Source organism: Natrix helvetica (assembly GCF_964273705.1).
Source record: "Natrix helvetica genome assembly, chromosome: 2".
Lineage (NCBI taxonomy): Eukaryota > Metazoa > Chordata > Lepidosauria > Squamata > Natricidae > Natrix > Natrix helvetica.
This window is the reverse complement of record NC_138552.1, coordinates 219,886,900-219,902,242: the sequence shown is the minus strand read 5'-3', so window position 1 is coordinate 219,902,242 and position 15,343 is coordinate 219,886,900. Positions and strand designations below refer to the sequence as shown.

At 38.8% G+C, this 15,343-nt stretch overlaps 1 protein-coding gene across 2 annotated transcripts in view; it reads right to left on the bottom strand.

The window, feature by feature from the left end:
* Window positions 1-15,343, bottom strand: part of SLC35F3 (solute carrier family 35 member F3) — a 111,918-nt gene that overhangs the window by 49,746 nt on the left and 46,829 nt on the right. The window lies entirely within an intron of this gene.

Here is a 15,343-nt window from a genome sequence, read left to right as displayed (position 1 = left end):
TTCTATATGCTTTCCCTACCTTGTTAATAATATTAATCCCCCTCACCTCCAGGTTCTGAAACTACCTTTATTAGCTGTTTGAAATAAGGTGAAAAGAATTGATAGATCAATCGGTCATAAAAATTACAAGCAGATTCAGAGACAGAAAAAAAAAAAACCTGGCAGGCATGATTTAGATTCCTTGTTTCAACATGTTTCATTATGCAATCTTGCTTTCACTTCAAGTCCCATTTTTACAGTAATTGGAATGCCTTCTGGTTATGGCAGCTGAGAACTAAGATTTCCTGCCAATTTGAAGTAGAAAACATGGGCAAACTGTAGTGTAAGCCCTTAAAATACTGTCAGTACCTCGTAGTAAAAACAAATCCCTCCAAATCTTCACTCCCCCACCTCCAAGCTCTTTTGATTGATTTACCCATTGTGTGGAGCTCAATTCTCCTAGAAACATCAGTTTGGATGACCTAATGATTATCCACTGCTGTAATAAGGTAAATGCTATTTCGATAGTTAAGAAGAAAAATATTTAAAAAGTGACGTAGGATATGGAGAGGTTAAGCTTAAGTCAAATGCCATGTATTTACTGTTAAAGCAATCTGGCGAAGTTGGGATGCATGAAATCTCTGTCTGGGACTTTATAAAGCTTCTGCCAGCCAGAATAGACACTGTAAGCCAGTGCCAGGAGACAGTTTAATGAACTACTACTCTGCTTTATACTAATGAACACATTAGACAGAATTTAATATCTCACAATTCAGTAATTGTAAACTGTTTCCTCTGAACTCCAGTGAATGAAGATAGTAATAATTCTTGACACATCAAAAGCTTTTACCAATTCTGTTGACAGAATGACAACAGAATTGTCATGACAGAAACATGTCCAGCAACAGGTGTGCATCTATCATGTAGATGTACATATTAGAGAGAGCACATTAGAGAGAGAGCCATATTGGCCTCATGGTAAAGGCACCAGGTTAGAAACAGGGAGACCATGACTTCTATTTCTGCCTTAGGCACAAAGCCAGCTGAATAATCTTGGGCCAGTCACTCAATCTCAGCCCTAAGAAGCAGGCAATGGCAAGCCACTTCTGACATCTTTTTCCAGAAAAATTGTCAGGATTCAACAATGACCTGAAGGCACACAGAAGGAAGGAAGGAAGGAAGGAAGGAAGGAAGGAAGGAAGGAAGGAAGGAAGGAAGGAAGGAAGGAAGGAAATAAATTAAATTTCAAGTTTGAGTCTCATTTTATAAATTAGGTCTCTATACTGTTTCAAATTAGTGAAAACTTAATCAGGCAGAAATTTTGGAAAGGTATTCAACAATTTTGTAATCATTTCATAAACCTGATGAATAGGAAAGTTAATCAGTTGGATATAATGTGAATAGAAAGAAACAATGCTCCTGTCTCGTAGTGTTACAGTTCAAGTTCTTTCATTTAAACTAAATGCAGGGAGATTCGGGATCAAAGAATGAACTATTTTTTCTCACAGATCTTACTGTAGGTAGATTGTACATAACAGAGTTGGGCCAGTACTAGAGTTTGGGTGGATTTTAAAAGTGGCTAAATTGGTTCATTGAGGAGCAGATTCTTAATGAGTACTAATATCAAAGATACTTTACTACCTTTTGAATTAAGGCAGAATGTCATAAATGCTAGTCACTTTAAGCATCAATAAAAAAAACTTATTGCCCTTCTCTCCAGACTCATAGGCTTCTCCAATTCATCTGATTGCCAATATGGAACACAAAATGCTGAATTAGATGGGTCTAGTAGAAATAATTGAAAAGCAGCCTTTTGTTGCTATGGCCTCGGTATCTTCTGTCTCCTGGATATGATGAATTCTATTCAAATTAAATATGCCTAATTTGAGGATTTGGAAGAGGCGAATCAAGATTTCTGAAATCTGGGTTACTTTCCATGTTGTGGACTCAAATTTGATAGAAATAAATACTAATTTATTATTTTATATAATGGCATAAAATAAACTGTGATGCCTGTGAAAGCAATTGAATTCAAGCAATTCCCTGCTATATTTTCCTATCATTTTAGTTACTTTGACTATCCAGATATATTTTTGTAAGGAAGATGTTACACAGGAAAAAAAACATGATTGTGTCAGAAATTCTTCTATATAGGTCTATTGAAATAATGAATGAATGCTACAGAAATATTCTTCTCACTATTTGGGGGAGGGGAGGGAATGAAAGTATGCCCTGAGGAGACCTATCTGCTTAATTGTATTCAAGTTGTTGAGAATTTGAATTGTGGATAATGAGCTTTTCTTTGGGGATGATTTAGTTAATCAATTAGTAATCATCTCCTGTTAACTCTGAGAGAATAATGGATGATCAGCAGTTTTTACTTCATAGAGCTACATGGTGTGATTTGGCTTTTTGTAGCTTGAATGACTGTTCACACGCTGTTGTGATTTTTTTCATTGTATTGACAGTTAGCACCGATACATTCAAAAATAAAAAATTGCATTGTGTGTTTTTTTTCAATATGTGTACAAATATCATATGCTAATATTTACAATTTATACTGTATTGATTTTGTGCCAAGTTACTGTGACCACATAGATCATATTCTCCTGCATAATTTATCCCTAATCTGCCTCTTTAGATCTTCCAACAGGCTATCTGTCACTAGTATAATCAACTTCATCCACCTTAACATTGGTTCTCTTTATTCCACTTTCACAACATTGCAGGCTTCTCAAAACAGCTAGGTAGGTCTTCACGTAATGAGTCCAAAATATGGTCATTTGATTTCAGTCATTTGTGCCTAAGTTGATTTGTTCTACACTACACAGTTTTTGCTTCATTGGCTATCCATAGCGTTCTCAGAAGTCTTCTCCAAGACCCAAGTTCAAAAAAATGTTAATATTCTTTCTATCCTCTTTCTTCAAAATCCAACTTCTGCTTCCATAGAGTATCACAGATAAAGCTTAGCAGTGGAGGGATTTACTTAGGTTTCCATTGGTTCACAACTGTGGGTGCACATGTGTGCATGCTCACATCGCGCTCACATGCATTTTCCACGTATGTGTGTGGCTTTTCATGCATGTGCTTTGCTTGTGAGTGGCATCGAAAATGAGGCTACCTAGGGGATGACTTCCGGTCCCCGAAGGCGACGGACCTGTGCGTCCACCGCTCATCTCTTCGGTGGGCTCCTTTTAGGAGCACAGGGGGCCTTGGAGGGGCTCCCTGCTGTAGGGCAGCTCGTTGGGACCCCCTGGATTGGCGGTAGCCACAGGGGGGTCTCCAACCTTGCCCCAGGAGCCGGGGAGTGTGTGGGGTGCATGGCGGCGTTTCCTGTCGCTGTGCACCTTCGCCGAACGGAGCCTGGAAGGAAACAATTAATCAGATGCTACAGCTGAAGTGTGGTGAGGTGGGAAGTTTCCCTCAATCTCTTTTAAATCTATCTAATTGATGAGCAGCAGCCTTTCTAAATTGTGGATTCAATCCTTTGAAGTGTTAAGATTGGAGGGGGGGATTTTCCACCCCTCCTTGGAAAAGCGGCACTCGGAATATCTCTCTCTCTCGGAGGAGAGAGAGAGAGTTAAAAGTTAACTTTCACTTCCACTAAGCAATGGGAGAATGACTTTTGCAACAATTGCAAGAGATGACTGCTGAGTTGATTCTTTTAAACTACTTTTTGGAAACTTTGGATATGTTGCATTCTGATCCCCTGTGAAGGCGGAGCCAAGATGGCCAACTTCCTCCTTCTTCTTTGCTTTTACGAATGAAGTTTCCCCTTTGAAAGGATTTCTAGCTTTATATTACCCTATGCTCCAGAGATCTCCTGGAGCCTCTCTTCTTATGTGGTCCCCTTGGATTTGGAATATTTGATTCTTATTTTTTGGCTTGGAGCTGTATAGGGTGACTAACTTTCACTTCTGGGCTTGTTTGCCTCACGATCTCTCCCAGCTGCGCATTCCACAGATGCCATTTCTTCTGTATAAGACTTACAGCTATCTCTGAACTTAACATGGGTCCTAAAAAGCCACTGCCTGGTAAGGCATCGACATCCTCTACGTCTAGCCCGATTACTCAACAGACACTAATGGCCTCATTTCTACAACCTAAAACAACTGAAGAGAGTTCAAAGGACTTATCTGTTGCCCAAATGTTTCAAACTATTATGAAGGGACAAGACGAACTGAAAAAACAACTGGCAGACTTAAATGATCAGCTCAGAGAAACAAGCAACACAAAATAAACAGAGAATAGGTGTACTGGAGGAAGACACGACTGGGCTGAGGGAGGAGGTTAAGATTGTCCAGAAGGGGAATAGAGAATTTGAAAATCATATGATAAAAATGGAATTTGAAAGAATGTCTTTTTTTCTTAGATTTCAAAACCTACCAGAGACAGAAAATGAAGACCTTAAGGAGATCGTGAACACAATTTTAGCAGAATATATTAAAAGAGATAAACAACAGCTATGGTGGGATATTGATTTGATTTATAGGATCAACTCAGCATACGCTAGAACAGGGGTGGCGAACAAGTTCGACAAAAAGAGCCAAAATTTTAAACTGTGAGAGTCAGAGAGCCACACCACGCAGTGACCTGCCAAAACAGACAAACACTCACACAAAAGCATATAATTTTAACAATAATATATTAAACACATAATATAACATGCTCAGACAGGTGTTTTTTGTTATAAATTTTTATAAACCCATTAGAGCTGCAACGGAAGGCAACGGAAATATTTTTAGACACAAAGCTTTTGACAAGTTAAAATTCACAGTAAATGGAATAATCTCTACAATCTTTTAATATGGAAAGTCAAAGGCAAGGATGGGCATTTTCTCTTTTATTATTTATAATTGGTTAGGACAGGGATGTCCAAACTTGGCTGGGGAATTCTGGGAGTTGAAGTCCACAAGTCTTAAAGTTCCCAAGTTTGGACACCCCTGGGTTAGGAGGTCCTGGCGGGCCAGAACTGAAAAGCTAAACAAATATTTCAGCTAAAGATTCAGGTAGAAAGAGATACAAGATGAAATGCTATGCAAATGATATAGTAGTAACGATTATGCAAACACAAAGCTCCATAAGATACTAATGGCAGAATCCAAAGATTTTTGGCTACCTTTTAGAGATAAAAAATTAAATGAAAAGTAAGATAATAAGGCATTCAATTTCCAATGAAAAAAAAAACATGAAAAGGGGGATTGGGATATGAGAAAAATATAGTGAAATATCTAGAACTCTTATTTAATAGGATATAATAATAATACATTTGAAAACAATTATAACAAATTATTGAATGAAATGAACAATTCCTTGAAACTTAGATATTATCTAAGATAAATGTTTTATTCCAAATGGCACCAACTGGAAGCTGGGTGGTGGGGTGGGGGAGCAAGATTCAAAATCATACAAGACTCAAAAGAAAGATATAGAGGAGCAGCATTTCTTAATCTTAGACTGGATTACAAAGCAAATTGTCTTAATCTTATTTAAAGATAAAATTGAACAATCACCTCTGTGGTCCCTTCCAACCCTGTGATTCTATGGGTTTGGTATATCTACAAATGATTGGCAGATCACCAATCTTTTCCAACTTCCAGTATTTTAAGTTAAATGAAATGTTAAAAATTTAGAAAGATCTCTGCCATAGCCACCATTCTGATAATTGCTTGTCTTTTAACTTCAGTATAATGATTAATTCATTGCATTTGAATTAATCTATTTCCTTGGACACTTTGATCTCTAGTAACTAAGATATAAGTTTGTATTTTTTAAAATATAGAATACTTGATTCATGATGAGGTGCAATAGGTGACTGACAGTACTGCTACAACCTTCCTCTGACTACTTAGTCTTAGCATTTTATTCTGATTAGCAAAGTTCAAGTTCTAAGGGCTGGTTTTTTTGTATTTTTTTTAAAAAGTGGACTCCACAACCCAAAGTCTCCATTCCCCTAATTATTACCCATCTTCCACTTCATCTTAACTTAAGACTTCATCTTAACTTAACACGCAGCTCGCGGCCAAAATAAATGAGGCTCTTTGCCTCTTACCATTATTTAGTATGCTGTGGCTCAGATCGCGCGCTAAACCCGGAAGTACGGTCGACGCGACGACGCTCCAGCAGGCCGCGTGTTCGCCACCCCTGCGCTAGAACACACAATGTTCCAATGGAAATACATGTTAAATTTCTTAGAAAGACTACAAGAGATGAGGTCTTAGGAACTCAAAGGGCAGGACCACTAAAATATAAAGACAAAGAAATAACCATCCTTAAACAAATTCTGAAGAAAGTAAGAGATAAGAGGAAGAAATATTCCTCTTTATCAAAGAAATTATATAATAAAGGAGTTTGGTTCAGAAGGAATGGTGATTTTCTGGGAGGGCACTAGAATTAGAATTAATACAGTTGTGGAGGCAGAGGCTTTCATTGAAAAATACAGTGCCTTTCTAGATGGAACAGGGGACAGTACACAAGATATGGGGGGGGGGCATGGCTCTGCCAGAAGACAGGGGGGAGGAAGCAATAGTGAAAAGACTCAGGTCACAAAAATGAGTTTGAAACATTATTGCAATTGTTGTTATAATGTAATTGCTGGAAGTGACATAAAAGATGATTGAACATATTGTTGATATAATGCAAAACAAAAAGCTGCCAATGTTTATTTCTTAATTTTTGATTCCTTTTTTTCTGTAAAAGTTGTGAGATCCGGGGGGATTTCTACCTTTCGCACGATGTAGCTGTCAAAATTTTCTTGTACCTATTTACCCTTTCCTACAAATATTTGTAAAAACCAATACAATTCTTTTAAAAAAAAAGAAAATGAGGCTACCTAGGATGTTTTGGAGCCACGGTGGGGGGGCAGGGGTGGGGGGGGCACCCACAGTTCGCCGCTACCGGTTTAGATGAACTGGTCCGAACCGGCTGAATACCACCTCTGAAGCTTAGCCTTTATATTTCTGATTTTTGTAGGGATAAACATACCACAGCATCTGATTATTCTTTCTAAGACCTTCATTGCTATCCTACCCAGTTCTAGTCTGTGGCATGTTAGTTAGTTAGTTACTTTGTTTGTTTTTACTGATAGATCCTTTATTGTTAATAGTCATATTTAAGAAGCAAACACTACCCACCACTTAATATCTTTATTGTCAAAATAGATGGAAAGGTAGATGCTATTTGTATAAAATTTTGGAACACCCTTTTTTTCCCTTAAAGAAACCAAAAATGGGGACAACAAGAAAGGGGGACTTTTTAGAATACAAATACTATTAATATTTAGAATGTGAATATTACTAATAAAAAGACTTCTCTGAACAATTTCATTTTTTTTGAAGAATGTAAAATGTCCAAAAACATAAACAAATAAATAAACAAACCTGTTCCTTTTATTGATACAAAGGAAAGTTTGTTTTTTCTCGTACACAGAGTGACTATATTATGCCATAAATAGCTACATATTTTGTTCATAATAAATTATTGAAATATTTGTAGCTCAGGGTTTAAATGAGGGCTCCTTGATGCTCTCTGAGTTTGGTTGTTCTCTTGCAGATGTTTCATTGCCCAAACTAGGTAACATCATTTGTGTACTAATAGCATCACGTAGTTTGGTTAATGAAACTTCTGGAAGAAAACAACCAAGTTCAGAGAGCATCAAGGAGCCCTCAATTAAACCTGAGCAGTCAATGATATGACCAGGTTCTATTAAGCAAAGTGATATAGAAAAATGATTAATTTATGCTATAATGTTTTTCATAATAGTGCCAAGCCTGGAGCTAGTGAGGGAGTTTGCTGGTGAAAAAAGCTGGAGATTATGCATGTATATTATGAAGACTTGAGAAGGGTCTGTAGGGTCTTCATCTATCCTCTGAACTATAAGCTAGTACTATGAAGATTCACAATGACTGTAGAAGATAGCTCCAGGGTGACCTCCAGATGATTTGGAAGCCTGCAACAGATTGAGAACTGGACAGGACTATGCAGTTGAAGGGTTCATTTGGAGAGCTAGTGGCAGGGCAAAGCCAGTGCTGCCAATCAGTTTGATGTTGGGTTAGAGGCACAGACAATCAGCTGTTGAAGATCAATCAGTGAGCGGTGACAACAGAGTAGCAATGATTCCCAATTGAGTGTCTTGGCAGTGAGACTAGTGGAGACTGAGCTCCCTACTGAGAGGTTATGATGGCAATCTAGGGATGTTTGACCTCAGTGTTCTGGAGGGTGCAGGCACCTGGATGACAGTGAGGAATAGTTGTTGGAGCAGGCTGAAGCCAGTCAGTACATAGGCGGAAAGATTAATTTGAGTCCTGCGGCTGATGCAAGGCTTGTTAAGCCACCTTGTCTTTTGCATATGGTGGCTGGACTCAGAGAGAAAACAGAGCATGCCATGTGGTCTATATCTAATGCAAGTATGTCTCTGTGCTTTTTCCATTTATAATAGTCCAAGATCTGGATGTGAAAAGGAACAGACTTTTTAGCAGCAGAGTAGATGTCAGTGGATAGTGTGAGGGACTGGGTCCTGCTCTCCCTTCAGATGAGGAGAGGAAGGAAGGGCAGTGATAGTCTTTGGTTTGCTTCAGTTTTGGAGCGGTTTGAGAGTGTCCTTTATCCCTCTGGCTGCACAATAACAGCGAGTGTGAACCTGGGAAGTGGTGTGATATGGTATATGCATGGATAGGTTGAAGGATGTTAATAGTGGGGGGGGGGACTAAGGGATTGGTGAGTCCCAAGCAGAAGTAAATCAAATTAGCTAGCTATTTTTTTTAATTGTTGTATGAGATCAGGGGTGTTTAAGCTTTTGTGTGTGTAGAACTTGCTCATTTAGAAATTTAATCCTGGAACCCTTATTCGAGGGCGGTGGTGGTGGTAGGGCCCTTTTCATTAACATAGTGATTAGGTGGGGGAGCTTCTTCTCAAGCCCATCTCCTGTTAGTTGGATTCTCTGATCTCAGGACAGAACAAGGCCTGGGAAAGTTAGTTTACCTGGGGCAAGGTGAAGGTAGTAACATCATTGTAGTGATGGGCAGAGGTAGATATGATGGGAGGGAGGGGAAAAGCTGTTCTTGGGAAATGTGCCCTTTGTGTTTCACACCAGTTCTGCATTCTGCTCCTAAGCTGTGCTTGAATGCCTGTTCATTGTACCTTCAATGGTTGATTGCCAGGTGGGCCAATAATAAGGCCCTTCTCACCCAGAACCTAATAATAGAGAAAGAGAGACTTGGGCTGACTCCTCTCTGACTTAGGCTGGATAGAAGAGGGAGACAGGAGAAAAAAAAGTGATCAAACTTTCAAGATTCTGTTATTCTTATCTGCCCTCCAACACTGATAAGGATATGAGAACCCAAAAGAGTCAATATCATTCCTTTGCACAGATGTTAACCATACAAATGGCTTTGGAAGATATTTTATGGATACTAAGACCTAAACATGGATAATCAATACTGTACTTCCAAATATATTTTTTTAATGTAGCAGGATCATGGCTTCAAAATCTAAGGGACTAGTTTGGACAAAACTCAACAGCACTTTTTCGTGTGCTGTTGATAAAAATAGGATCACCAACATGATCGCCAACATCCGATGACGGATATGGCACAAGAAGAAGAAGAAGAAGCACCATCTAACTGCAAAATAGAAATTATATATGACCCGCTGCCCTCTCAGATCAATCTGAGGTTCATATCTGTGAACGACATTGGTTCCTCTGCTCCTCTCATGAGAACTGAAATCAATGGGAATGGAAAGGGGATACTGTATAAACCAATCTTCCCTGAGAGATCAGATCAGCAGATCTCTTGGCCCTAATTCAATAGTCAAGATAGACTTATTCCAGCTGAGGTTATACTATATTGATTGGCAATGTCTGATGATTGTAATAATGTAGATATTGTTTTGATTTTTCATATGTATTCATTCAGTGGGGAATTTTTTTTTTTTTTACTACCAGTTCTGTGCTTGGTGGGCATGGCAGGGGAAGGATACTGCAAAATCTCCAGTCCTACCCCACTCTGGGGCCATCCAGAGGTGGCATTTGCCAGTTCTCTGAACTACTCAAAATTTCCGCTACCGGTTCTCCAGAACCTATCAGAACCTGCTGGATTTCACCCCTGTATTCATTCCATGTGTACTATTTTATGCTTTTATTACTGCAAACTCTCAGGAGTCTTTAGAACTTCAAAGTACATAAAAACAAATGCATAAGAAAGATGAAATAATAATTTCTGCCTCACTGGATCCAGCCAGCATTTCTCGATATTCAATCCAGTTTTTCATAATCACTTATAATGTATACATTGGGTGCAAAGGCTCTAAGAAAATACCCTGTAAAATCTCTCAACCGCTCAAGGAATATAATGCAAAGCACTAGTTAAAGCTTCAATAAATTTTTGATAAGGAATAAGAATGACAAATACCTCTTAAAATGCTTTCAGATTTATAAATCATTGACTTGCCATAGCCTGTTGAAAAGAGCATTCAATTTTGGCATACTTACAATATGTCTCATAAAGCAGCCTGCTATATGCAACACTCTTTTCATAGCCTACTGCGATATTCATATTCAATGCAGATAATCACCGATTAAACAGATTAAAAAAAGACAGAGAATTCATTCAAAAAGGCAGACCTGTAATTTTCTGTTAACCTCTAACAATGAAATAGTATTCTTTAGTCAACTTTTTTTGTAATTATTGCTTTCCAGCCTAATAGCCTTTTTCTGCTAGCTGTTACTTGCTCTGTGTAAAACACTTCAGCAGGTGGCAGCATCAAACTGACTTTGGCTTTTCACAGAAGCTAAAGAAGGTTGACTGTTTCCATTCCATATCCAGGCCTGAATTTAGATTGGCAAGCAATATAAATAATCCACACCCTCTAGAATCCTCTGCATTTCATTTTTCATTCTCTTCTTAGTAAAGTTGCTCAGAATGGAAAGATTGAGAATTGGACAGATTGTCTTATCAGGATTTTGAAATGGCCTCTTCAAGAGAGAACTCACTACCACAGGGGTGTCCAAACTTGGGAACTTTAAGACTTGTGGACTTCAACTCCCAGAATTCCCCAGCCAGCCATGCTGGCTGGGGAATTCTGGGAGTTGAAGTCCACAAGTCTTAAAGTTCCCAAGTTTGGATACCCCTGCACTACCACCTCTTTCCAAGCAGGGAAAATTCATCAGAAAGGCACTGGCACATGACACATTTGTACAAACAGTTGTACCTCCCTCTCCCCACCCAAAAAACCCACCCAAAATCCTTGTGAAGCAGATATCTGAAGGAATGATCCAAGACTCTTTGTTGAAGCTCATATTACAGAGTTGCCTTAAAGCTTCCCCATACAAAAATCCTCCAGCAACTTACCCAGAGCTCCCAAAGGCTCCCTATGCACCTAAACAGATCAGAAACTTTCCCTCTCTGTTTTCTCTCACTATGTGGAGCTCCTTTCCTGCCTCTAACCAAGGGAGCATGATCTCAAAGTCCATGTCTCAATCCAAATCTAGCCTTTGAAATGAATTCCCAGGGTTGCCAGTACAATCTTCCACTGATGGTCTTCATGTACGACTACCAATTTGTTGGCATCTCACTTCTCATGCTGCCCACATCACTCACTCTTTAATCTTTTCCCTGGTTTTCATCTCTCTCCCCAGACCTCTTCCAGCAGGTCACTGTCCACAACATGGACCCAACTTTCCTACATAGGTCACCAGGGGTGGGATTCTACCAGTTTAACAACTGGTTTGCTGAGCACGTGCTTTGCACGCATGCACAGCTTTGAGAAAACTTACCTTCCGCATTACTGCTGCTGTGGAAAACAGCTGAGGTGTGGCAATCCACTCTGCCGCACGACTCAGCCGAGAAGATAAAGGTCAGTAAAATGCAGGGGCAGGTGGGCCCACCTGATCATTGGAGTGAACCAGTTCGCTTCCAGCTGATCTTCGGAGCTACCGGTTCGCCTGAACCGGTCCAAACCGGTAGAATCCCACCCCTGTGGGTCACCCCTGCTGTCTTTCTCATAGTGATCTAATTCACAATAGATGCCTCAGGCTAACAGCAACCACCCAAGAGGGAAGCTCTGTTTCTGCCTCTATTCACTCCTTGTTGCCTCTATTGATGTCCAAGGATGAACTGGCACCATGTCACATTCCAGTCCTAGTCTAATCAATTATATCTTCCTCTTTCCTCCTGTCCACTCCAATCTCCCATTGCCTATCAGACAATCTTTTTCCTTTTAATAACTTCCAAGTCTCCCTTAATCTTCCTTTCTTATAAAACACATTCCACTCAATTCCCATTGCCCAGACTCCCAACCTATCCTGAAGAGTCTAACCTGCATCATTGTTAACAAAAGATATTTTCCCCCATGGTAAAACCAAGGAAACATAACCTTGCCTTCTTCCATTATCAAATGCATTCACGTCAAATCTAATTAAAAATAAAATCAAAGTCTAATAATTGCAACTGAAATAATAAATTAAGATATTTTAGAATAGGTTATATAATTAAAACTCATGGTAGACATTGTTAGACATTGTTTATTTGTCTGTTTAGGAATAAATGTACCATGATTTTACCTGTTAGATGTTAGTGGCAGAGCACACGTTTTTATGCAGAAGCTTATACAATGAATGGAAAAGAAAAAGAGAGGAAAAAAACCAGAAAGTATAATCCAGAGAATTAATCACTGGAATAACTAATATTGTTTTGGACCAAAAAGTAGTCTAACTCTCTAAAGTATTCAAAATGTATCTAGAATAAAGTACACAGAGAATGCAGAATTATTCATGAATTATTTCTGGTCATCTTAAAACCCAATGTTGTACCTAAGGGGATCTTAACATTTCAGCCACTAGAGAAAACTGACATTAGCTTGAATAAATTTACATCAGGTATTTTGTTTTCCAGCAGAAAGTTGACTAGCTGATTTAAGGTCAGATAATAATAACATATAAAATGAGATATATATATTTTGAAATTGAAGTGTAGAAAGTTCCTTTTCAGAATGTATCATAAATGTACTAACAACCATACACACATTAACTAACATGATCAACAGTCTTATCATCTTCCATTTAGTCTTTTGTAACATAAAATGAATATTTAATAACCCATTTACATGAATAGATTTATATATTGTAAAATGTTACTTGTACTTTTATAATTCATCAACACACTATCCCCAGTGACAGCTCTGCACACAATCTGTACCTGAGAGTTTCAAAGAATTGTTTACAATCATGTTAAATTAATCTGGGATCTGAACAAATGAAGTTATAAAGCCTGTCATTCCAACTCTCTAACTTTCAAACAGAAAGTTATTCTGTCTACTACTTATTGGGTAGCAGATAGTTTTGCTATCTGCAAACTAGAAGCTATATATAAGGAATCATACTTTAAAATTAGTAATATATTATGTTTGAAGCTACCACTTTTGTCCTAGCCTACCCAGCCACGCCCACCTGGCCGTAGGTTGACCACATTTTGGCACTAGGTAGTTACCTTGAAGTTGTTGTTGATCAGCAAGTAATAGAGCTCCAGTGCCTCCGCTACTTGCTCGCCGGCTGCTCTCACCCACTGGCCCCATAGCCCACAAGTGCTTCCTTTTTACCAGGAATGCCAGCCCCTGTGGACTCATCACCTCCTGTGCGCATGACCAGGGGGAGCGCCCGGCCAGTCTGTGGTGGGCCAATGCCGAGGCGGTAGGGACCGGCCCCTTGCTGTCTCCAGGGTAGCCCCAAAGGCCAGATCTAACCACATCATGGGCCAGATTTAACATGCGGGCCTTGAGTTTGACATGTCTGTACTAGGGATATGTAGCACAAACTCCTCTACTATGAAGAGTAAGCAAATCCGATGTATGTAGGTAGTACACAGTTAAATTTCACCACTAGTTTTCATTGATTTCACATGTGAAAAGCGTTTTGAATTATCTTATGCAACAGTTCCATTTACTCTCTGCTAATGCCCTAAACTTCTCTATCTTATTAAAACTAACCAAATATATTTTATCAGTCTTTTTTTTTGATAATACGGGTGGTATTTTAAATATATTCATAATGTGTGACATACAACTCAAACCACTTTGAGGTAGTGTAGAGGTAGAATCCCTCTGAGGAAGATGGGTGGCTTAGAAATATGAAATATAAATAAATAAATCTCTTCCTGTTTTAAATAGTTAGCAATAAGATAGTATTCCCCTTCTCCTCCAAGTCCAGCCATGATGCCTTTTCGTGGTGCTGGAAGTGTTGGGAGGATACGCCAAGAGATATACTCTCACTAAGGTCACCCAAAGTATGAAGGTCATCCTAGCTGCCCAGCTAAAAAAAGTGGGTATTTGCAACAAGCAGCAAAGATATAACAAGATGCCAGAGGCAGATAATTGCTTCAGTGATAATGGCAAAGACATCTATTCATACTGCATGAAAGAAGATAATGGCAAAACCACTCATGTATTTTTACCAAACACACACACACACACACACACACACACACACACACACACACACACACACGGATAACTAAGAGGGAAAAAAATGACTTGATGGAATGTAATCAATCCATCAATCAATCCATAACATTGATATATTTCAAATTTTCTGTTGATAATTGTCTCCTTGCCCATCTGCAGAGATTCTGTTGTTTGTTGTTTTTCTTAATTACTTCCCTAAAATCCTCCATTCTGTCCAGAAGGATTCCCAAGGCAAAATCATTACGCAGTTAAGCCATCTGTTTCCACTGCCACTTTCATATTAGATAAATGCCATGTGTTGCTGAATGAAGTGAGAGTGCTCACCTCTGTTCTCCTTAGTAAGAAATTATTAAATAAAATCTGCAATATTTTTGATGATACACCTCAGCTTATGCATGATGAAAAAGGCCTACAGTTATATCCCTGCAAATGAAACCTGCAGCAACATTTTGTGCTGAATTCCATCCTCTTCAAAGTACAGTCAGCCAATCACTCTATTTCACCATTTTAAACTCCAAATGTTTACTCCATTATTTTGACTTGAAATGCTCCTTGGCATTGCATTCCCACTGAACATGCTGTGCCCCAATAGGATTGTGAAGTATTTTAGGATTTTTCCTCTAAAGATGTATTTTAGTACTCCTGTAAATTCTCTTTTCCTAAACCTATACTTCTCTCTTGTGCATTGATGGGGCCATTTTAGCTGCAGAGAAAAGCAGCTTTTTAATTAATACAGATCATTCTACAACAGTTCATTTAGTGAGAATTCAAAGTTACAATACCACTTATGACTATTTTTCACACTTACGACCATTGCGGCATTCCCCATGATCATGTGCTCAAAATTTGAATGCTGGGCAACTGGTTCATATTTATGACGGTTGCAGTGTCCCAGGGTCATGTGATCACC